Source organism: Halichoerus grypus, chromosome 9 (assembly GCF_964656455.1).
Source record: "Halichoerus grypus chromosome 9, mHalGry1.hap1.1, whole genome shotgun sequence".
In the NCBI taxonomy this organism is placed as follows: Eukaryota; Metazoa; Chordata; class Mammalia; order Carnivora; family Phocidae; genus Halichoerus; species Halichoerus grypus.
The window spans coordinates 89,145,499-89,170,330 of NC_135720.1; the positions used below are offsets into that span (position 1 = coordinate 89,145,499).

The 24,832-nt window shown below is 34.0% G+C and overlaps 1 protein-coding gene across 2 annotated transcripts in view; it reads left to right on the plus strand.

The window, feature by feature from the left end:
- The window catches only part of EYS (EGF-like photoreceptor maintenance factor), a 1,566,128-nt gene that overhangs the window by 458,467 nt on the left and 1,082,829 nt on the right, over positions 1-24,832 (plus strand). The gene's annotated exons all lie outside the window — the stretch shown is intronic.

Genomic DNA, 24,832 nt, shown 5'->3' on the forward strand with positions numbered 1-24,832 from the left:
AGGACTGACCAAGATGAAAAAGGTACTATACAGTGATACATAGTTAAAAATGAACATAGGTTATGCTTACTAAATCATTACATTTATGTTCAAACACACCCACTAAGTATGTAAATCCTATGGAAAGAAAGAGAAGGTATGCTGCTTGTCTAGTCCTCTGCTCTGTTTCCCTTGTTTAACTGCAGATATTACTGTGGCCTGATGTTACTAAAATCTATGGTTGCTTGGTTAAAAGGTTACTCTGCTACAGTGAGGTGCTTAATTTATATATTTTTTAACCCTTTGGAGACACTGCCACTGGTAACATCTGAATATAGCTCTGGCAAGGCCAAACTCTCTTCTCCATCTGTCATCTACAATTCCCTCCTTGCTGCATCATGCATCCTATCATTCTTTTCTAGCCCAGATCCAAAGAGGAAGCCCTCTTGAGAGAATCTATTTAAAAATGGTCTACTATTGAGGCAGTGTATAACAAAGTGGTTAAGATACTGGGTATGAAGCTCGACTACTGTATTCAAACTGTGGCTCAAACCCCTGTAGTACCTTTGGGCTAATTGTGTCATTTTTCTGTGCTTTAGCTTCCTGAGCAATATGAGGAATGTGTGGACATAGCTATGGAAAGAATTGTTATTTTGTAAGGTGATCAGGAAAAGTTAGAAGGTGATATTTAAGGAAAATCTGAAAAAAGTGAGGGAGTATGGCATAATGATATTTTGGGGAGACTGGTCAAGGTGAAGGGAACAGCATGTGGCAAATTCTTGAAGGAAGAGTATTTTGGTTCTGGCAAGAAACAGAAATGCAGAAGAGTATGGCTAGATGGGAAAAGCTGCTCAAGAATGGATGAGTTCAGAGAGAAAGTATGGAGGCAGATGATGACAGACCAAATATGTACGCTCTTATAAAGACTCTGTTTTTAACTCTGAAAGAGGAGGGAGACAATTAAGGATTTTGCGTAAAAGTGTGACAAAATCTGACTAGTTTTGTCTTTTCCTGGGGTTTAGTTCTTCCTTTGCTCTTCAATACTATATTCTAATTCAGTGAGTTTACCTGTCCTTTTTCCCCATGTAAGCTTCTGGGGGAGGGGCAGATTCATTAATTATTTATCTTTGAATCTATAGAGCTTAGTACTACAGATTAAAATAGATGTTCAATAATTATTTGCTGAAGGAGCATATTAGAAAAAAGAAAGCAATTCAGCCTTGAAGAGTCAGCTGAGAGCTGTGGAAAGAGCTGTGTTATGAAATTCAGTAGATTCGATATTTTTGTTCAGAAATACTGGCTTTGTGACCTTAGGGCAATTCTCTAATTATCGATTCATTCATCAAATCTTTTTTATTTAGTTTATTTAGTTCTATGAACAAAAGTATGGATTTTAGTTCTATGAACAAAAGTATGGTGTTCTTGTTTTTACAATGAGACCTATACCTACCTGTAGAGTCCTATTCTCTCAAGATACCCAGTTCTAAATTAAGGGTATTGTGAGCCTCAAGGAATGTTTGTCTTAACTCACTCAAATGGACCATTTCCCAGGTATGTTTTAATGAAATTGAAGACTAGAAACTGTCTCCCAACTATTAAAGCCTTAGGCCTATTGAGAAATCATTAGTTTTATAAAACTTTAAAATGCTTTCTCCCATTCAGTTTGACATTGCTAATGATCTTGAATCTGCTCTTTCCCTTGATATTCTTATATTATCTAATGCATAAAACTTAACAAAGCATATACTATACATAAACCTACATTACTCTTCAATATAAAGACAATAGGGACATATTAAAATATACACATTAATACAGCTGCATAAAAGCAACTATATTAGTTACCATTAGACATGATGTAATATGAATTCAGCCACTAATTATTGAGATATGCATTTAATAATTCATGTTTCATTAATAATGTAACAAAAATACAGCATATAAAGGAATATATAATGTATTTAGTGTGGCATTCTGGAAAATTATCTTGAGGCAACAGTCTAATTTAAAATATGATTGTTCTTATCACACATTCTGGGCTATTTCATGAAAACAGCCATATATTCTCTTCATGACCTAGCTTTAGCTTGGCTCCTCTGAAATTTTCCTGCACTACTTTTAATGCCTTGAGGGAGTGGGGTGGGATTTAAACTAAGATCACTTCTCTATGATCATTACACATTATTGTAGCATGTTGAAATAATAAAATTTAGCATTGACATTTTATGTGGAAGGAAAGAATAAGCTTGCAGCTTATTTTCTGTTATTGCCCATTCCAAGGTGGAAAGCCTTTCTGTATTTTTTTTAATTTTAGCAATGCAAGACTAAACAAAGTGTCATTTATTTTACTTGAGTGATTTTCTACTATATGCAATCACTTAGAATGACAGGGTTTGGTGGTATGGCTCTTAGGACTGTATGGCTCCTATTATGGTGACATCTCAAAGTAATGCCCACAATGTTGTCGATTTCATATACTAAAAAAAATTTTCTGTGGCCCAAGACATGACAGCTTTACAGAATTTTCAAAATTGTAATCCATGTTTGTTAATTAATCTATGTAATAGTATACCTTTGAAAATATTATTTATTCAGGTGACTGTATTGCTTAAATGTATTTGTATTTCATAACAGAAGGAGTCCTTTATTTTGATTATATATATTAACAGTAACTAGTTTGTGTGACTTTTTGACCTTGGTCCTCATGGGTTGTTTATTTTTCCTCACCCCTCTTAACAAATCCCATTCCATTACGGGTGTAATGGAGTCCCAAGGACTTACCTGTCCACAACTGATCTTTGCTTTTTCTCCTCACTCTTAACTGTAGTCAGATGCTTCCAGGGTACATACTCTGATCTGGGTGCTCGTAGAAACCTTGAAAAACTGCCAGATGAAGCCAATGTCGATCTTTAAGCTCCTTCCCAAATAATTGTCTTCCTTTGCCTCACCCTCTGACACTTGATGGTTTTTTGTTGTGTTTTGTTTTGTTGTGTTTTATTTGTTTATTTGTTTTTTGGTAGGATGTAAGATATACTGCTTATCCTTTTATTTTTAGTCTTTTTTTTAATGATAAGATTTCATAAGGCAAAATGTGGCTCCTGAACCAGCTGCATAAGCATCACTTGGGAACTTTTTAGAAATGCACATTTTCAGGTCCTATCTCAGACCTATTGAATCAGAAACTCTGGAGTGGGACCCAAAATCTTTAACAAGTCTTCCACATAATGCTCATCACACTAAAGTTTGAGAATCACAGTCAAAAGGCTTTTGTGTCATCTAGGAATTTGAATTTCTTCTTCCATCTACAATGGGTTTGGCCTTGATTTCTCCCTTTGCATATGCCCTGATTTGAATTTGCTTTTCTGCTTCTGAGTTACGTTCTCACTCAGCATACCATGGTGGATGGCAAGCCTGGATTACTTGATACATACCAAATACTGACAATAGTGAACTCTCTTCACTATTCTGTACTGCCAGTCAAGGTGCCCTTTAAAGTAGATGCTCTCCTAGGATCTTAGATTAACTCTAACAGGATACCTTCATCTCAGTCTTTCCCAGGCAAGGCCCAGAGAGGCATCTCTTTCTTATGAGCTCTTCTTTTAAAGTCTTAGCCTCCCAAAAATCCCAAAGAACAACAGTACAAAGTGTAATATATCTCCCAATCAGATTTACTGTATCCAGTGCCATTAAGAAAGTCATTGTGATTCTTCTTTTTCAAAGGAAGGAGTCACTTAGCCAAATTCAGTCAGTTCTGCCAAGTTTTCCATAATTTGGTGATATATGCTCTTAATTAATACACTAATATAGTTTTATATATATATCAGGGGAAATTTATTTACATCTTGTTTTAATTTCACATTGGCTATTTCAGTATAATCACCGAAACAGATTAGTGACAGAATCGTAGCTCTCTTTTGTCTCCACGTGAATGGAAATGGATTTCATAATATGTAATAAATACTGGTTGATAAAGATGATTATGCTAAAATTAGGGCTTTGCATTATAAAATAGGCTAATACTATAAAATCATAAGCAATGCCATTTTGAGCATACCTCGTTTATATTCATCACATACTGATTTTTAAGCCCCTGCCAAGAAACATCCCCCCAAAAGCAGCCGTTCAATAGAACTGAATATGTCCAACTTGATGACAACTTCTTTCACTGTCACCTGCTTTTCAGTAATAATTATTTGTAGTCTTAGTTTTTTTTTTTCTTTACCTTTAAATATCCGTGTGTATCACTCTAATGAATTCATTTAATAAATGTAATGACAGCCAACTATTATTTTCACTTTAAGTAGTTTGTTTTAAAATGTCACCTGAACTTAATGCAGTTATTTTATCTAGAGGTTACTTAAAATATAATTTTAAATGTTTTATCAAATCTGTTTTTAAAAAAGGTCCCGATAGCATATATCCCCCAAATCTTAATACAGTATTTAGTACCAATAAAGTAGGCATTTGTTTGACATAAAATCTGTTTTCAAGATAAGTATTACCAAATGATTATGCTTTGCTTAGCAAATTGAAATAAAATTTATGAATTAGGAAAATTAAAAGGAGAGATTTTTAGGAGCTTATCCAGCAAAATATACTTACAAAAATTTACTACAAGTCCTCTGTAATTCTATTAGCCCTTCATTTATATGCAACATGGAAACATATAGCCAAACCATGTTTGCAGTAAATGACCATTTGTTAATGATCGGTTTTTCAGGTTGTTTTTTTTTTTTTAAGGACAACTTATTCATATTAATATGATATATGTGGAAATCTGAAATGTAATAGGGAAAGAAAACATATTTAAAAATGAAAAAGAGTATCCCAATGGATATCTCCATTTCACATGTTATAGACACATGTAGTTTCCAAATAACCAGAGGTCTTTCCTCTTGGGAAATGTTTCTTAAATTATTTCACAGAGAGGAGAAATTGTTGCTTTGAATTCTGAATTATAATTATTTATAGCCATGTACTCTAAGGAACTGATTTATAAGGGAATCTGGAAAATAAGGAAAACTGATATTTGCACATAAACTAATACTGATGGGTGTTGTCAGAAACAAAATCATCATTGTTATGTCTTATTCAATAAGTGATACATTTTTTAATCAGCCTTAGAAATTCTCAGATAGATATCAGGCTGAAGAGCTAATTCTCAGATAGTTATCAGGTAATAAAATATGTGCAGCTACCAACCTAATCAATTTCAAATGTCATTTTCAGAGAAATAAAAAAGATTTTGAAACTTGGCGTATTTTACTAAAATATATGAGACAAAATTATTGCTTCTGCCTTTTATTCATTGGGAAACTGTACTTTCCAGTAAGTTTAAGTCTTATCCTGCTATATATTTTTTCTCTTACATGAAATAGACAACTTTTAGAATTAATTTTAGCGGGCGCCTGGGTGGCTCAGTCGTTAAGCGTCTGCCTTCAGCTCAGGTCATGATCCCAGGGTCCTGGGATCGAGCCCCACATCGGGCTCCCTGCTCCGCGGGAAGCCTGCTTCTCCCTCCCACTCCCCCTGCTTGTGTTCCCTCTCGCGCTGTGTCTCTCTCTGTCAAATAAATAAAATCTTTAAAAAAAAAAAAAAAAAAAAAGAATTAATTTTAGCAATTTTAAAGCCACACACACACACCAAAATGTCCACTCAACATAGTATTCATACCCAAAAAACTATCACCCTCATATGTGAAGTCAATTTCATTCAATTCAATTCATATTTTTAAAGGACTTATACATTAGGGGTGCCTGGGTAGCACAGTCGGTTGGCTTCTGACTCGGTTTTGGTTCAGGTCATGATCTCAGGGTCCTGAGGTCAAGCCCCATGTTGGACTCCATACTCAGCACAGAGTCTGCTTAGGTTTCTCTCTACATCTCCCTCCGCCCCTCCCGTCCTGTGCCTCCTCTCTCACTCTCTCTCAAATAAATAAATAAATCAAAGGACTTCTACATTAAAAGTTCTTGTTCTTTGTGCTATGGGTTATACACAGACTAAAAAGATGATATTGCTAGCTTCAATAAGCTTGCAAATTATGAGAAAAGTAAGAGAGAGTGATGTTCACACAAATAATAGCAATTTAAAGTAGGATGTAATATCTATCATATAAGAAAAAAGAGTTCAGAGATTGTTCTCCCAGTTGGGAGAAGAAAGTACAGTTTTCTTTTCCAGAAGTTTTTGACTTTAATAGAAAAAAATAGCATTTGGAATATTGGGGCAGAGTCCCTCCAAGGCAAATATTAGAGGTCATGAGTCTCCTTCATGATGGTGTTCAAGAGCAAATATGTGGAGGTCTTCTCTAGGTATTCTGATTCAGTAATTCTGGGCTGGGCCCAGGAATTATCATTTTTAGCAAGTACCTCAGGTGATTCAGATCAAGCAGTTAAAGATAACATTTTGAGATCTTAGGAGTTGCCTTGGATTTTACATTATGAGGCATTTATCCTCCCTTACTTTATGTAAGTTAACCAATAATCTTCAAATAAATCCTAACCACTTGTCACATTTTTCTTTTTTTTTTTTTTTTTTTTTTTGGTTAACTTAGCCAGAATCTGCTTCTGTTGCTTGTGTTTTAAGCTCTGTATATAATTTCTGAATCAATGTCTCTGGTTGCTCCTTAAGGGTATTTTTTTAATCTAAATAAGTGTTTTTTGGAACTTAAATATTTTGTTAATGTGCTTATGAATTTTTATGAATTCTTAAAAAGCTCATATTTATAATCTGATGATGAAATTAAATGCTAAATTCTTTTTCATGCTACTGTTACTACACTTCCCTCAATATATGTTTGTTCGCTACATTTTATTTTTTTTAAAGATTTTATTTACTTATTTCAGAGAGAGAGAGCACGAGCGGGGAGAGACAGGCCAAGGGAGAGGGAGAAGCAGGCCTCCCACTGAGCAGGGAGCCAGATGCGGGGCTCAATCCCAGGACCCGGGGATCATGACCTGAGCCGAAGGCAGACGCTTAACTGACTGAGCCACCCAGGTGCCCCAGTTCTCCACATTTTAGTTATATGAAACTTGATTTGGTTTCGAGAAGAGAAATTATTTTTCTGTATATTTTATTCTGTCTCATATTTTGATTTAACATATCCATGTTTATATTTAAAAAAGGGCATTTCACAATTTTTACTTATAAAATGATAATAAAGCTCATTTAAAAAAATGGGAAATAGGGACACCTGGATGGCTGTTAGTTAAGCGTCTGCTTTCAGTTCAGGTCATGATCCTGGGGTCCTGGGATTGAGTGCCACGTCGGGCTCCCTGCCCAGAGGGGAGCCTGCTTCTCCCTCTGCCTGCCACTCCCCCTGCTTGTGCACTCTCTCTCTCTCTCTCTGACAAATAAATAAATAAAATCTTTAAAAAATGGGAAACAATGCATGTATTTATGAAAATAATCAGGTAATACTGCAAAATAATAATTTTTCATCATTTAGTTTCTGCAGTATACAGTTTATATCTTGAAGACCTAGGACAGATTTTAGCAATTTTTTTTTTTTAAGATTTTATTTATTTCTCTGACAGAGAGAGAATGAGAGAGCACAAGCAGGGGGAGCGGCAGGCAGAGGGAGAGGGAGAAGCAGGCTCCCAGCTGAGCAGGGAGCCCGATGCGGGGCTCGATCCCAGGATCCTGGGATCATGACCCAAGCCGAAGGCAGAAGCTTAACTGACTGAACTACCCAGGTGTCCCTTTAGCAATGTTTTTAGTCAACAAATGTTTCATGAATCACCGATGTTATGTGTTCTCAGTTTGGTTTGCAAAATTAGTTTGTACATTCATTCAAATATAATCAAGGCTCAAAATGTATTACTCCTAATTAAAGACAAAATGGTAAACTATACACAATCCTTTCCCTCAGGACTCTTAAGACAGAAAGAAATAAACATTTTACCATAAAGTGTGATAAAAAATATCACATGACCCACCAAGCTAAATTATTTCTTTTTGTTAAATATGTGTTGTGACACTCTCAATGCCAAGTGTTACTTTTCTTCATAGCATAGGCTCTGGTTATTTTATAAACACACGTGTGTGTGTGTGTGTGTGTGTTTGTCTGTGTTTTCTCCCTTCTCTGTCTTCCTAATAGACTGTGAGCCTCAGGGTAGTGTGACCTCAGAGTAGTGATCTTATGTCACTTATTGATCATTGTATGCCTAGTGCCTAAAATATAAAAGGGAGTCAGTACATATCTGTTAAGTAAATGAACAAGATGCCTTCTCTACAGATTTGTTTCATGAAAGGCTGAGCTTCCTATAGGTGTATTTTGTCAAAGAAAATTAATCACTCATGCCTCCTATGAAAATGACACTATATGTATATATGTGTGTGTGTATATATGGCAGTATATATATTATATATACTACTAAATGTATGTATTATATATCTATATACATATATTTGTATTATATGTATATATCTATGTGTATATATGTATTTATATATAAAAGTAGTATAAAAATTAATAAAGTCTGATACATATTTATATATAGTATCATTTTTTAAATATCAAATATCAAATATTTGATATATGGAAGATGTTTAATAATTAAAATGCCTACAGATTTTTTAACCAGCAATCTTTCTCAGTAACTCATTCATTTGATTTCGATGCATGTAAATTAGAGGTGAATTGGGAAAGTGGGCTTTTGACTATAAAAGCATGACATAGAAATAAGATCTGTAATGCCTAATGTTAATAATTTGTAGCTAACAGGTATTGTGTTTTTACTATACAAGGAGCTACCTTAAAGAAGTCATAGATACGTTACATAATCACTGCAACATTCTATAGTAATTTTACATACTAGGAGGCTTGGAGTCTTTAGGTAACATGGAGGGTCACATACTGTGGGTACCAAGATGAGATTGGTGCCAAGGTGAGATTCTACAAGTCCTTTAAGACTCCACTGTTGGTACAATTTTCTATACATTTTACTGCCTCTATAAGTATGGAGATGGTCCTGTGACCTCTGTGTGAAGGAAGATATGGTCTGAATGTCTTGTCATATAATCTTCACACCTATATCTAAGTGGGCCTGAATCCTAGTGGAGGGCAGTTGCATGTTATTTTGCAAGACAGTGATCTCTGTGTCATCTTCAAACGAAGAGAGAGGGTGACTTCTTCAGTCCTAGTAAGTTCCAGGGAGATTCAGGCACTCCTGCTCTTGTGATTAAGTCCTGGTCCCTCTCCTCAGTTTTTACAGCCCTCCAGCTGCAGGAGATGAGAGCCTCTTTATAAGATTCCAAAGAGGTCTCCTCACTCTTACTTTAAAAAAAAAAGTATTGTTATTCACCCTAATTTGTCTTTGTCTTTTTCACTGTATCAATGACACTTAGCAAGAACCATTTGATTCCATTATTCTGATGATTTCTGCTTCTACTAAACCTCCAAAGGACCTGTAATACTGCATTTACCAGCGCATTCCCTTCTGCCAGTATCCCCACGCTGTTCCCAGCTGGTATAATGCTTTAATACTTGCATTATTATACCATGCTGTGGGCCATTCACACTACAGCTACAACCACTGGCAGAGTTCTCTTTGCCAGCTAACCCGCAGTGCACTCAGCTCCAAAAGGCCATTTTATAGTTCAGGTGCTAAACTACTCCTGACTCCAGCTCTTTTAGGTGGGATTCCCCAGAAAACATTTTTAGAGGTGAGATTTTTGTTTTGTTTTGTTTTAGAGAGAGAGAGTTTGTTGTAAAATACTTAGGGAACAATATCTGTGAGGGAATGAAGGAAAGAAAAATGGGCAGAGTCCATTTTAGCTATGATGTGGTTATAACAGAGATTGTAGACAGTCCCATAGGAAGTGCTTAAGCTGAGGTACCCCTTCAGAGATGTCTCTGATTGAAGCCAAGAGGCTTGGTCTTTGTACCTTTGTATAAACCAGTAATTGGTTGTGGACTCTCCTGGGGCTTGGAGGGAGTGGCATAAAATTGGGCAAATCTTCTCCCTTAAGGCAAGGACAAATCTTAGGAAGGACTCAGCTGTGGATTGTCAACTGCCAGTACTCCAGGCAGCAGGGGTTAAGAGAGCTTTAGATATGAAAAGGAGTCTGAGTGGTTCACCACAGTACCCACAACAGCCCCTGGTGCTGACTAGTAAGGAAAGCAAACGTTAAGTAAGCAGCCCTGACTTTGGCAAATAGAATTTGAGATGCTAAATTGGGTAGCTATATGATGTGCTTATTTTATTTTCTAGGAAAAAACAACAACAAAAAACAAAAAAACTACTGGGCTTCAAGCCTCTGCAAAGCAAGCAGCCCCTCAGTCATTTTGATAGGAAGTACAATATAATGACTCAACAATTCTATACATTGATCTCAATCAATTGTACTCTTAAAACTAAATAACTAAACTAAAACAACACTTTATGTTAATTATATTTCAATAAAAAAAGAGATTGAGAAGGACATATTTAAATACATATATAGAAGTTTTAAACTCAGAGAAACCTGTAAACATACTCTTTTATTTAATAGGTGAATGAAGGAACTCACATAAATGTATTTTGAATAATGTTTTAACAACATAATTATTCATATAAGAAGAACAGTTTTTGAAAATATAAAATCACCATAATTTGCAAGCAGTGGACAATTTATATAACAACTATATTACTGGGTAGTTTTAAAATTCCAGTGGAAAAAGAAAAAAATTCCAGTCAGGCAAAACTTGACCTAAAACTTTGCTGAAACATATATATTATACATCATTATTTAATATTTATATATATGTATGTATGTATTTATTTTACTCTACCTGAATAAGCAGTAAGAACAGAAACAGTAGTTAATTCCATGTTCAAGCAATGATTATTTCTGAGGAAAGAGATTTAGTTTAATATGTAGTAATATCTTGAGGAGAGGAGAAGTGTTCATCAGTTACGTTGTTGTTACAGGCACTCGTTTTCTCACTTGCCTCTGAAGACCTCATTCATTCAACTAATTACATTTGTAGATTGTCTTCTTCCTGCCAAGCTCTAGTTTCTGGGGATTCTAAGGTGATCTGGGCACAGTATTTCCCACATGCTCAAATTCACATCGAGGAGATAGAGTGATAATTTAAAAAAAATTAATACCACACAAATGGCATAAAAGAAATATGAATGAATGTGGAGACCCAAAGATGAAGTAGCCATTATTTCTACATTACAGAAGGAAAAAAATCTTAATGATGTTTAGTCTGTCTTCTTGAGGGATAAATAGGAGCTTGCCAAGCAAAGTATTGAAGTTAATTCTATAGTACATGTTTATAAAATGTTGGCAATTCTTTTGTACTTAGAGTGCTTGGTATACTTGTGGAAAGATGTGAAGTGATTAAAAAAGAGACTGGAGTTTTGGTTTCAGAATAGGGAGGAGTTTCAAAATCAAAATCATAGAGTTTAGATTTTGTTCCATGAACAGTTGTAATAAACAGGGTTTGTTTTGTTTTGTTTTGTTTTGTTTTGTTTTGTTTTGTTTCAGGAGCTGAGTAACATGGTTGGGTTTAGTTTTTAGAAAGGTTAATTCTGGCTATTATGAAGTAGGGATTAATATGGCCAGAGACATGTGGATTATTTAGAAAATAGATGCCGTAAAATAGCCCAGTAATAAGGTAGTGGTAAGCTACTAGAAAGAACTATCAAACTCCTATTTTATTTTTTTAAAGATTTATTTATTTGAGAGAGTGAGCGAGCAGTGGGAGGGGCAGAGGGAGAGGGAGGGAGAAAGAGAATCTCCAGCAGACTCCCTGCTGAGCTCAGAGCCCAACCATATGAGATCATGACTCTGAGATCATGACCTGAGTGGAAATCAGAAGTCAGAAGCCTAACTGACTGAGCCACCCAGGCACCCCTAGAAAGAACTATCTAAAAAAAAATTAGTAGACTTAATAGAAAGAAATTTAAGAATGTAATAGAATTTAATTTGAGAACTATGTTTTCTGTGGTGTTTTTTGTTTTGTTTTGTTTTGTTTTTTATGTGCTAACTAGAGTGTTACCTTCTTGAGTAGAGTGTCAGAGGATAGACAGATGGACAATGAGTAGACTGAATAATGGCCACTTAAGATATCTAGGACCTAATCCCCGGAACTGTGAACGTTACTTTATATGGTAACAGGGACTTTGCATATATGATTAAATTAAATATCTTGAGATGAGATAGTTGTCCTGGATTATCTGGGTAGGCCCTACATGTATCACAAGTATCCTTTAAGGAGACAGAAAGAGAGATTTGAAGACAAACGAAGGCAGTATAAGGATTAAAAGGGGGCCCTAAGTCCAGGAATACGAGGAAGCAGTCTGTAAGTGGAAAAGGCAAGAAAATAGATTCTCCCCTAGAGTCTCCCAAGGGAGCACATATTACATGATCTATAGCATACATTACATCTTATACAAAAAGGCCTACAGACAATAGGTATTTTTATGTTCTTTTGTGGTCAATACTATATGCATATGTCCCTATATGAACATCATAGTAATTTTCAGACAAATATTCCAGCAGAAATATTTTGTCTGTTCTGTTTACTGAAGTATCACAAACACCTAGCATGCCATTAATATCATAGACTTTCAGTAAATATTTGTGGAATTAAAAAAACATTGTATGAATTTTCTTTTACTTCTCATATTTTTCTATATCAATATTATGGTATGATTTAACAGTATTTATTTGTTACTCTAGCATAAGGATAAATACTTTTATGTAGAGTTCATTTCTGTTATTAGTGTTATTATTGTTATTATTATAAATTTTTCATGCTCTTGCTTCTTAGAGGAAAGGTCTAATTTTATATTTCTTTGCATCTGCTCAAGAGCAAAGGATAAAGCTCATGTTTTGGTGAATGGTTTGCTACTGCTTATCACTATGATAAGAAATTTCCCAAACATTCTCCTTGCAAATATAAAATGTTTAATCAACAAATGTTGAATAAAAATTACCACATTTGAATAATCTCAGTGAAGGGAAATAAGTCAATGTATTTATTGTGATTTAACATAAGATTTGATATTAATACATTGTTTTAATAACAACACAAAGCTATAAAATATCTAACAGTTCAATGAAATCAATTGAAAAAGTTGAGAGATTTTTTCTTTAATGAATAAATAACACTGCATAGACATTTAATTATAAACAAACAATTTCTTTAAAGGAAAAGAAGTTAGAGGGATGTTAGAGATAATAATTATTTCCAAATTAAATGGTAGAACTAAAACTTTATTTATAATATTTATGAATACATATTATTTTGAGAACCTTATTTAAAAACTCACTAAAGAAAATTTTTTTTCATTGTAAACTCCAGATGAGATCGGGCATATTCAGGGTGATATGGTTGTAGACATCAAATGATACACATCTAATTTACAAATTTTTGGAAGCCTCTATATTAAGAATCTGTATTAATAATAATTATAAAAGATATGATTTATTGAGAAGTTGCTAGGTGTCAGATTTGTGAAATTCATTTAATAACCATACTTCTTAAGCTTATTAGAAGGTAATAACCTCTTTTGCTTAAAAATGCATTCATGCATGTTTTAACTAACATAAAAGGAGTATAATTAATAAAATAAATGATATAACAGCATATAATATATTACAATTTAAAGTTAGTAGTTTGTTTTCTAAAGGAATATTTTGTTGTTATAGCCACTGGTGTTTTGTGTGTTTGTTATAATCAATTATTTAATGAATTTGTGGTATAAAAGAGAGAAATCCTATTGCAATCATCTGACAATTGTGAATAGTAATAGTACTTTAAAGATTTGAGAAGTGAACCCAAAATCTGTTTTTCTTCTTGATTATGATACCAATTATGATTTTCTTCTTGATAGATCCCCACAGCTACAAATAGTTAGAAATAGAGGCGAGTTACCTCCTCCACTTCTTCACTACTGGGTTATAATAAAATCAAGCCAAGCTGAATTATGTTATTATTCTGGCATTTCTTACATTAATGGTGTCCCCATTCTCTATCTTTTGCTGGGCTCAGAAATTACTTGCATTAGATTTTTCCTTAGGCAATTGTGACAGTACTTCCAGCCATTGGACTCATTTGTACTATCTTTCGGAGTCATGTGAATGGAAAACCTCTAAACAAGAAAAGGAGCACAGGATAATTTATTTAACCAGGATTATCATTTCTGTGACTGCAGGCTACAGGGCTCCTTACATTTGGTCATGAAGGAACATGAAATGTCTCTAAAATATTTTAGGGATGTCTCTAAAATATTTAATCAGTCCATGTATCTTGAATAATAATTTCACTAATGGATTCCTATTTTAAACTTACAATAACTTAAAAAGCATCTGGTGTTGATCAGAGATAAAGTTAACTGAAGTACTTGTAGAACCATCTTTGGAATCTAGGCTTTCTAATCAGAATATTAGCTAACCGAACCTAGAGAATTTTTGCTAGAGGAAAAACATTGTAGAGTGGCACTCAGAATTACACACACACACACACACACATCACATCACATCACATCACATCACAGAAAAGTTATTCAAACAGAACTGAGTACAGTAATAGAGTACCAAGGAGACATGCATAATAGGAAGGCCAAGTGGACATAATTTTCAGCTTCAGTCATCTAATTAAAATTAGAGAAATTTGTTGTTTTGCCACAAATTTATATACCACTTATATCAACTCAGTTGTTTCCTTAAAATAAATTTGCTCTCAAGGAATGTATTCAGAGAAAAAAAGAAGAAGAATGTAGCAGGAGGGGAAGAATGAAGGGGGGGAAATTGGAGGGGGAGAAGAACCATGAGAGACGATGGACTCTGAAAAACAAACTGAGGGTTCTAGAGGGGAGGGGGGTGGGAGGATGGGTTAGCCTGGTGATGGGTATTGAGGAGGGCACGTTCTGCATGGAGCACTGGGTGTTATGCACAAACAATGAATCATGGAACACTATATCTAAAACTAATGATGTAATGTATGGGGATTAACATAACAATAAAAAAATAAAAAAAAAAGGAATGTATTCAGAGCTTGATGCACTTTTCTATTCTAATACAATTTGGAGTAATTATAAAGAAATAAATATTACAATAAAATAAACTTGTAATTCTTATATACCAAATGGTATAAGTATCCCATTTTGGGAAATGCTGTATGATAATCTTTAAGCTGGGAAATGAAGAAAGAGAACTAATGATTTGGTCAAATATACTTTGAGAACAGGGGTACTAAATGAGTAGCATTGATAAAAGTAGAATAGCAAGTAGAATAGAAATGAAGGGTTAGAAGAGATGAGAGCATAAGAGATGGGGGCAAAGGTTGGAATATCATAATTTGAGGTATTGGAGTTGAAAATGCCTGGGTGGAAATGAGAACTAAGTTGTGGTTCTGATTTTGGTTTGTGATTATGCTTCAGTGGAGGTGAAGACCAAGAACTCTGGGTTCATGGTTTCACAGGGCTCAGTGATTGATGGAACAATAAAATAATTATAAATGATAGCTAAATTATAATGAATTTTTAATATATGAGTACACAGAAAAGCCCTTCAAAAAATATATCTCCCAAAAAATCCTATTCTAAGCCCAGTTTTGTAAATAAGAAAATAGGTTAAGTAAATTGTGCAATGGCATATGGACAGAAAACAGAAGTTGGCTTGCAACTCAAGCCCAGTGAGCACTGAAAAGTGGTATCGTTAGATTGAGAATGGGGAGAGGCTAAATGATGTAATAAAATGAGTAGAATATGTGAAAATGTCTTATAAATTCCTTTTGGACTTCTACTACTCTAACAAAGACACAAGAATCTTTTTAGTATCATTGTTAGCTTATAGATGCCTCAGGGGTGACCAGTGTAGCTCCCATGGACCTGTTGAGTATTTTAAACAGGAATTTTTAGGGGCTCCTGGGTGACTTAGATGGTTAAGCACCTGACTTCGGCTTAGGTCATGATCTCCAAGTCCTGAGGGTCCTGAGATTGAGCCCTGTGTCAGAATCCCCGCCTAGCGGGGAGTCTGCTTGTCTCTTTCCCTCGTTTTTTGGATTTCATTTATTTATTTGAGAGAGAGAAAGAGAGCACAAGCAGCCGCAGGGACAGAGGGAAAGAGACAAGCAGACTCCCCGCTAGGCGAGGTGGCTTTCATACATTTTATAATACGTGATTATAAACTAGTGATTCTATATACCTCATACAAATTACTTTGATTATTCATATTTAGAAATTTCCTTTTATTAAAAATATAGAAACAGGATAAAAGAAAATGTCTGGAAAATGATTTGTCAACTTCAAACCACAAATCAAAATTTAGCCATAGGGACTGCTTCATTTTTGTTTATGACAATGGCTATTGATTTTGTTTAATTAAAACACATTGAGACTAATTTCTCTTATGTTCTTAGTGAATAAATATTAATTATTGTGACATAATAAGACATTTTTCTCTATGTGTTTTTAAAACATATTTTGCGTCATGAGCTTGTATACGGAATTGGAAACAAAGACAAACTTTAGCCGTGTTTCTTCTAAGAAAAATAAGTTATAAACCACTTACTGTGTCTCCAGCTGTCATTCCAGAACATAATTTTGTTAAACAGGAATTAACGAATCACTTAGGAGTGTTTCAGACAGCTGGTGGGAATGCATGGCGCAATAGAGAGACCGTTCTTGTTAATACCTGGCTCTTCTAGGCACTATAAATAAAGCAATAAAATATGATCACTTTAAGATTGAAAAAGTTAGTAGAAATCACCTAGTCTAATTTTATTGATTTAAAAATTAAGACCCTTTATGACCAAGTTAGATGAGTGGCTCAATAGCCTACATGTAGCAGCATTCTAGACCAGAATCAAATACCCCCTCCTCCTCCTGGGTATTTTACTCATTCATGTTAAGTTAATAACATAAGTGGTTTAATATATATAGAAAGTATTTACCTGTGGATAGAATGAAAACATAAGCCTTCATTTCCTGACTCCAGAGGAAGGAAGAAGGAAGGAAGGAAGGGAGGAAGAAAGGAAGGAAGGGAGGGAGGGAGGAAAGAAAGAGGAGGGAGGGAGAGAGGGAGGAGGGAGGAGGAAGGAAGAAAGGAATCCTTTGATTATCCTGAGGAGAGGGAGGAGTAGTGATCAAATCAATAACATTAAATTCTAAAATGCCAAACACATCTTGGAGGGCTTGTTTTCATAATTTATTAAATTTAAGAATAACGCATTTGCTTTTTGGAGTTATTAGTGGATTGGAGGGATATTTGAAATTGTGGTTCACTCTTTTCTAAGCATTGTTACAGGGTCCTAGCCCTTCCTGCCTTCTGCTTCCTCTGTTACGCACCTGTGGCTGAATTCTCCTTTCACCCTTCTTACTCCTGATTCCTCCTGCAAACATAGCTTTTCAGCCTGTGATAAAACCGTGATAGTTAACTGTGACCTACAGATATACAAAGTGTTCAAATTGTTAAGGTCATGAGAAACAAAGCCAGTTTATATTATTACTTTCTAATCAGTGCTCTTCTAGCTGTGATGGGCTAGAATTCCTCTTGGCAATTGCTAGGAAATAATTATGTCTTAAAAAGGGGAAAAAATACAGAAATGTTACAATATGTGGTATATGCTGAAAGTTGTTCCTGTAACTCTGAGAATAAGCTTTATGTTCAGATGGCATGAAATTCAATTATATGTATATAATGTAGAATTTATGATATATATATATATATATATGCATCTATTATATGTTAGATATGTCTATAATTATATGCAATATATTGTGTTATACATATACATAATATAGTGTTGCACATAAATGCTTTCTGTTTAAACCTAAAGAAAACCTCTACCTAATCTTACAGAACTTAAAATAAAAATCCTGATAAATTAAAAATATTAACAAGATCCAAAGTTTTACGAAACATAAAACAAATCAACAAGTTGAAGAACATGTTCAAAATATCTTTATATTATCTCATGTTCATCATTTTATTTCACTTCACCAAGTGATAACATGATGTATTGTAAGGGGGTGTTGGAAATTAGTAAAACAACATGCATATATTGCATTATTTGTCTGGTACTTGCTTCTACAGCTGCTGTGAAAAAGCCTAGCTTACTTTTCTAATTTTTCAGATTGTTCATTTTCCTTGGGGTCGCTGTGCTGGAACTGAGTTCCATACTTGTGGTTTGAAAACTTTCAGACACACTGATTCACATATATCCCGAGACTGCAAATATCCCATCCCAAGACTGCATCCTTCAATCGAAGCAGTGATTTTTTACTTGCTCTGCTCTCTATCACTATCAAGTTCAGTGAGGATGAGCATTGCTATGTCTAACCTGAAAATAACCCATAGAATCAGGGTAGTTCTCTTTAGTCTATATTTGTACAGTTCAAGCTGCATGTTTACAACATCAGTTATAAACCAGTTAATATCAGTTATAATGTTAATATCATGACTTTCTCCTTTGCCATCTCTATTATGAGAGTAAGGATAATGATTATTGGTCACTGCTGTTTGCCTGGCATCATGTTGGTATCAACTAGACCATCTGGCAACTTTCTGGTACACAGAGAAAAAAAGAATATGGAAATTCATGTAAGAGGATTATTCAATGTACATGATTTGAAGATTGCCTTAAAATTCCCACATTGTCTTCAAGGTACATCTCAAAAAATACATTTCTGAATTTGCTAATTTACCAGATGTTTTGAATTGATTTTTTAAGGCTACATTTGGGAATACCATGGGGAATCAAGAGACATGAGTTCTAATTCCAGTTTGCCATCAGCTAGTTATAGTAGCTTGAACAAATTAATTTAACCTCCATGAGTTCAGTTTCCTCATTATAAAATGAAATAGGTTGGTTGGATCAGTGTTCTTCAGTTTGTGTTTGGAGACTCATTGGGGCTTAATAATGTCTTCATGGACAGGTGGGGAAGGGAGAGAGTGGCTAGGACAGCTCAGTGGGTAGGGCTCTGTACTTCCTTTCCTTGTTTTGCTCAGAGCAGATCTGCTTTATGCTGCTTTATTTCCTTTCACTCCCTAGGGAATTATGTTTGTATGAGGGCTTCTACAAAAATTAACAAAAATTTTTAAAACCACTGGACCAAATAATCTATTGTTTAAGACAGCTTTGAGTAATAAAAGATGTGAAATTCTGTGGGCTTTCTAATGTGCCAGAAAACAGTATGAGAAAAGGAACTATATATTATCTTTCTGTGAGATATTTTTTATATTTATTTATTTATTTACATATTTATTTAAGAGCGAGAGAATGCAAGCAGAGGGAGGAGCACAGGGAGAGGGAGGGGGAAAGAGTCCCAAGCAGACTCCCCACCCAGCGCTGGGCCGATCTGGGGCTGGATCTCAAGACCCTGAGATAATGACCTGAGCCAAAACCAAGAGTCTGACACCTAACCGACTAAGCCACCCAGGAGCCCTCTTCTGTGAAATATTTTAGAAAAAGCCTGATGGGGGGAAATAAGTGATGTTTAGTTTATGATGTGCTTGCATTATCTTTGTCATTTGACTTTCAGACCAAAAAGTAATTGTCCCAAATATCTACACTATCTATAGCAGAATTGCATTCATATTTTGGCATCTTTATGTTTGTGATAGTCTTTTGGAAGATTACAGTTTTTGTATTCTTAAATATTATATATGTCCTGGGGATAAAGCTTTGGGTAATAGACTATATCTCCAGTTGTCAAATTGAATCAATATGGAAAGTAGTATTCAGGATACTAGAAATGTGTCTGATGACAGATGAGTTATTTTCCCACGGTAGCTATAATATTAGTAAAGAATAAAATTCTGGTACTGGTAGCCTAAGCCCTTCTAGTCTAGTTTTAAAAAAAAAGGAAAGAAAAAAGGGAGGAAAGGCAGGAAGGAAGGAGAGAGAGGAAAGAGAGAGAGAGAAGAAAGAAAGAAAAGAAAGAGAAAAAGAAAAAAGAAGAGAAAAGAAAAAAAGGAAAGAAAGAGAGAAAGGAAGGAAAAAGAAAGAAAGACTGTTAAAGGTGGGGCACCTGGAACTAATCCAATTTTTCTTTTATTGGGATTTCTAATCCTAGTTATAGAACTGGTTTTTAGTTGAATGTTTTATAAAATCAAAACTTAAGGTTTTGTTTTATGGTTACAACTATGTTTCCTAAGAGTGGTTTTATTCTCCACCTTTCTGTCAGAATTTAAAAAAAAACAAATCATGGAATGACAGTATCAGTTGAAAAATAAAGGAAAACTGACCAAATAAGAGTAGAAATAATTTCAATAATAAAGAAGCCAGTTATCAGGAGGAAAGTTTGTTGGAGAAGTTATGCCCTGAAAAACAGTTATTCAGGGACATGATTCAAAGTTAAAATGAAATTTTTCTTTTCAATAGTGAAAATAAATGTCACTGAATTAACAAATTGAGGGGCGCCTGGGTGGTTCAGCTGGTTAAGCACCTGCCTTCAGCTCAGGTAATGATCTCCGGGTCTTAGGATCAAGCCCCAGGTTGGGCTTCCTAATCAGCAGGGAGTATGCTCCTCCCTCTGCCCCTTCCACTGCTCCCTCCCCACTGCTCCCTCCTTCTGCCCCTCCCCACTGCTTATGTTCTCTCAGATAAATAAATAAAATCTTAAAAAAAAAAAAAAAAAGAAAATGTTATAGGTAAAGAAACCCTTTGGAAACTATTGCAAATAGTTTATTTACTAAAGTAGGACATTCAGTAAGAGAATGAAATTATAATGAATTAATTATAATGAAATAACTAATTGTAATGAAAGTGGAAATTTGTACTTAAAGCCATTTCCTCATTTAGAATAGGCACTAAAATAGTAATCTGCTTTTCTTATTACTAACCAAAAAAAAAAAAAAATCTTTACGTGAAAACAATGACTGGGTTTCTTACAGGTTTATATTTCCTTTAGAAAGTGTTTTTAAAAGGTCAATATAATTTGATTTATGCCCTATCAACATTCACATCTTACATGTGGCTTTTCATTCTCTTCATATGTTACATTTCCCCAAGTTAAAGAAACTGTGCTTTTCTAAAACAGTTCTGCCTTGAAAATACCACTCAATTTAACATGTATTTTCATTGCCTTGTTTCAAAATATGTTCAATCAAATTCAGCACTTACAGCTTTTTACAGAAATTGTTTTTAAATATTCCATTAACTTTCTGTCAGAATAATACATATTATTTCACTTTAGATTTTAAGAACCAAGATAAATCACTTTCTGCAGTTGAAAGAAACCATATCAACATAGTTTTGTTTGTTTTTAAGAATAAATATTACTGTATTATATCTAAACTTGAGTATCATTATATCCAGTATTTGGCAATCTTTGTGTCTATAGCCAATTTTGCAAGTCTTTATAGATTAAAATGAATTCTAAAAATAACATTAAAAGGAAACAGACTATAAGTCAATAGGCAGAGCTCATTATTCTTACAAGGACTGAATTTATTATGAATTTTACTTCATTTTTTAAAATTTTTATTAAAGAAAAAAGAAGTATTTGTTTTTCTGCCTAGATATGAGTAATGTATCAGAAAGAGACCACAATTTGAAAATTTTGTTATTTTTATTCTTTTGGTGTGTATCTAAATTTTCAGGAATCTAAAAGTAAGTTTTACACAGGAAATATTTTTGTAAGATAAATTTTGTGGCTAAGATTGAATCAAATATAATGATCTGAATATGTAAACACTTTTTATAATGGAACTAATCCAATTTTTCTTTTATTGGGATTTCCAATCCTTAGTTATAGAACTGGTTTTTAGTTGAATGTTTATATGAAGGGTTATTAAATGTATTCTAAAATATACTTTTTCTTGTTAGGAAAATGAGATGATTTAATATCTAAAAAGTTCTTAAACATAATATTCACTATGACTATATTATTACCAATTAATATCATGTATATTTTATGTTCTAACATCCATTCTTTTAGTCAGATATAAACAGTATTCCAAATACTAATGATAACTGAGCAAAAACATTAAGTCCCTGCCTTCTTAGAATTTATATTTTTATTTATATTTTACATTAGAGAAAAACACAATAAAATATTTTAAATATCATAAGTACTAACTGGAAAAGAGAATATATACATGAATAACTAATGTACTTTAAAAGTATCAAAAAAGGTAAAATAGTAATTGTGAGAGACGAAAGTATACTGTAGGAAATGATCCAGGTTAAGTTAGAATGTGACATTTATTTTCACCTTGAGGGAAGAATAAACTTTGGAAATTTGGGTTTGGGGGAAGTAAGCAAAAGCATTCCAGGTGGAAAAATGTCAAAGAAGCAGGAATCAGAGACTGAGGAATAGTTCAGACTACCTGAATAATTCACTGGATAAAAGAACATTTTAGGGGTGACTGGGTAGCTCAGTCTGTTAAAGTGTCTGGGTCTTGATTTCGGCTCAGGTCATGATCTTAGGGTTGTGAGACTGAGCTCCGGGTAGGCATGGAGCCTGCTTAAGATTCTCTCTTCCTCTCCCTTTGCCCCTCCCCCGCAAAAAAGAATATTTTAGTTAAAATTTACTGGTATCTTACTATAAGTCAGATATCATATGAAGTTCTATACTAAGTACTCATTTAATCCTCACACTCTTATCAATCAGGTACCGTTATTTCTGATGTTTTTGAGATTAATAACATGCTTATGATTACATAGTTAATAATTCATGGAGCTTAGTTGAAATCCTGGCTGGCTGTCACCAAATACCCACAATCTTAAACATTGCAGTAAATTCTGAGGTGTTGGTTTTCTAAAAATGTGTTTATTCTCCTTTCCCAAAAAGGGTATTTTTTACTGTGGATAGACTTTTAGGTTGACAGTTATTTTCTTTCACTCCATTAGAATATTTGTTACTAGGTTCTTACTTCCACTATTGGGAAGTAAGATGTCAGTCTTGGCCCTTTGAAAGTAATATGTCTTTATTCCTTGGCTGCTTTTAAAATTTACTCTTCATCTTTAATTCTCCCTCAATGAGATTTCTTTGTACTTATCCAGCATAGGTCTGGAGAGCTTCCTAAATCTGTGGTTACTCTCTTTTGTTATTTTTGGACAATATGGTTTTTGGTAATATGGTTTAAAAAATAGTATTTTAGCTTTAACTATTATTTAAAATTACTGGAATTAACTTTTCAATGTTGAATGGATAAGAGCTTTGTACAAAGAGTGTCTAAATTCAGAAAAACGCTTCTGAATTATGTGAGCAACAGATGAATAGAAATACTTGAACTCCGGGTTATTGCTAGTTCATATTCATTTCTGCTTTCTTCAAAATTTATAGTTTTAATGTTTAATTATTTAAAAAATCTATTTCCTCATTTTTTTATGTTTCCTTTTTGTACAAATTTTATCATATCTAGAGATCACTGCTGTGGTACCTGACAATGTAATGATAATTACACCATTAAATTGATGATAATTTTCCACTAATTATTAAATCATCAAGAATACCAATAATTATTATCTTTTAAGGAATGTATGGCTTTAATGGAAAAGATATTTGATTGGCTTTTTGACTCACTTGCTAAATTCATTTCAAATTATTACTGAGATGTCAAAATAAAAGTCTACAGTAGTAGACTTGTGTTTTTGTCTTTACAAAAATGATTCATACCTCTTAGAAAGTGAACAGGGCACCTCATTTGTCCCACAGACTTACACGTATGTTTTCCATCCCACTCTGCCTTAATTTCCATCACTGAGTTGGGTAGTTTTCCCCATTTACCTACAGCAGACACTTGCCTTGCTTACCATAGAATTGCTTTCATTTCAAATAAATATAATCATTACATCAATTTTCATGTAAGTCCTTTATCAATGCCTACAAAAAAAGGAAGGAAAAATAATAAGTCAAATACAATCAGTGAAAACTTTCCAAATGTAACCAAACTCATTGAGAACATTAACAATGTAGGGGCCACAATGCATGAGAAAATTACAGCTAAGATCCTGCAAGCCATGAGTAGTATTAATGAGTACCCTGGAGAATTAACACATATGTCAAGAATAAAGCCCAGTGTTGACAATGTGGTGACTCTCATCCCCCTCTGCTTTTCAGCTGCTCACAAGCCATAGCAAACCAATTGACCCTATTAAACCAAAGGAGAATACTCAGTGGCATTTCTCATACATTTGAATTATTGTAACCTAAATGAAAATACATGGAGCATGAATTTATTCCTCTGATTAATATGTTGTTTGACTGTAATTCTCAAAACAAATCTGCTCTCCACCTCTAGCAAACATATAGAATCCTTTTGAAATACATTTTGGTTATTTCAGCTTTTACTTTTCCTATCATATTTATTCTTTTTCATGCGTTCAACTAACATGTATTAAGCATCTATTAGGTGCCAGACCTCCTCAAGAAACTGGAATGTATTAAAGTAGAACAGGTTCTTTAATCTCAGAGAGCTCCTGCTCCTCATATATGTGCATATAACTATGTAGACTTCTTAACTCTATTTGCAAGTGGAGAAACTGGGTTGCCATCATCTAACACAGAAAAGGAATGAGACCTGTGTGTGTGTTTTAAATTTTCTAGCAGCCGCAATACAATTTTAATATGTTTTGTTTAACTCTTTATATCCAAATCATTACCATTATAACATGTAAGTAATAAAATTATTAGTAAAATGCTTTACATTCTTTTTTGCATACTAAATCTTCAAATTCAATCACATCTCAGTTGATACCAGCCACATGTCAATGCTCTATAACCACATGTGGCTAGTGGCTACGTATGGAACAGTGACGATTAAGAGAACAGCTAACATTGATTTTAGTATTTTTTCATTATTCTAAATCTAGAATCTCTAAATGTAAACAAGCCCAAATTCTATTTTTTTACAAGAGTCCTGTTCTTTGCAAGTATTTCTAATATATAAATTATTGTCCCACAGT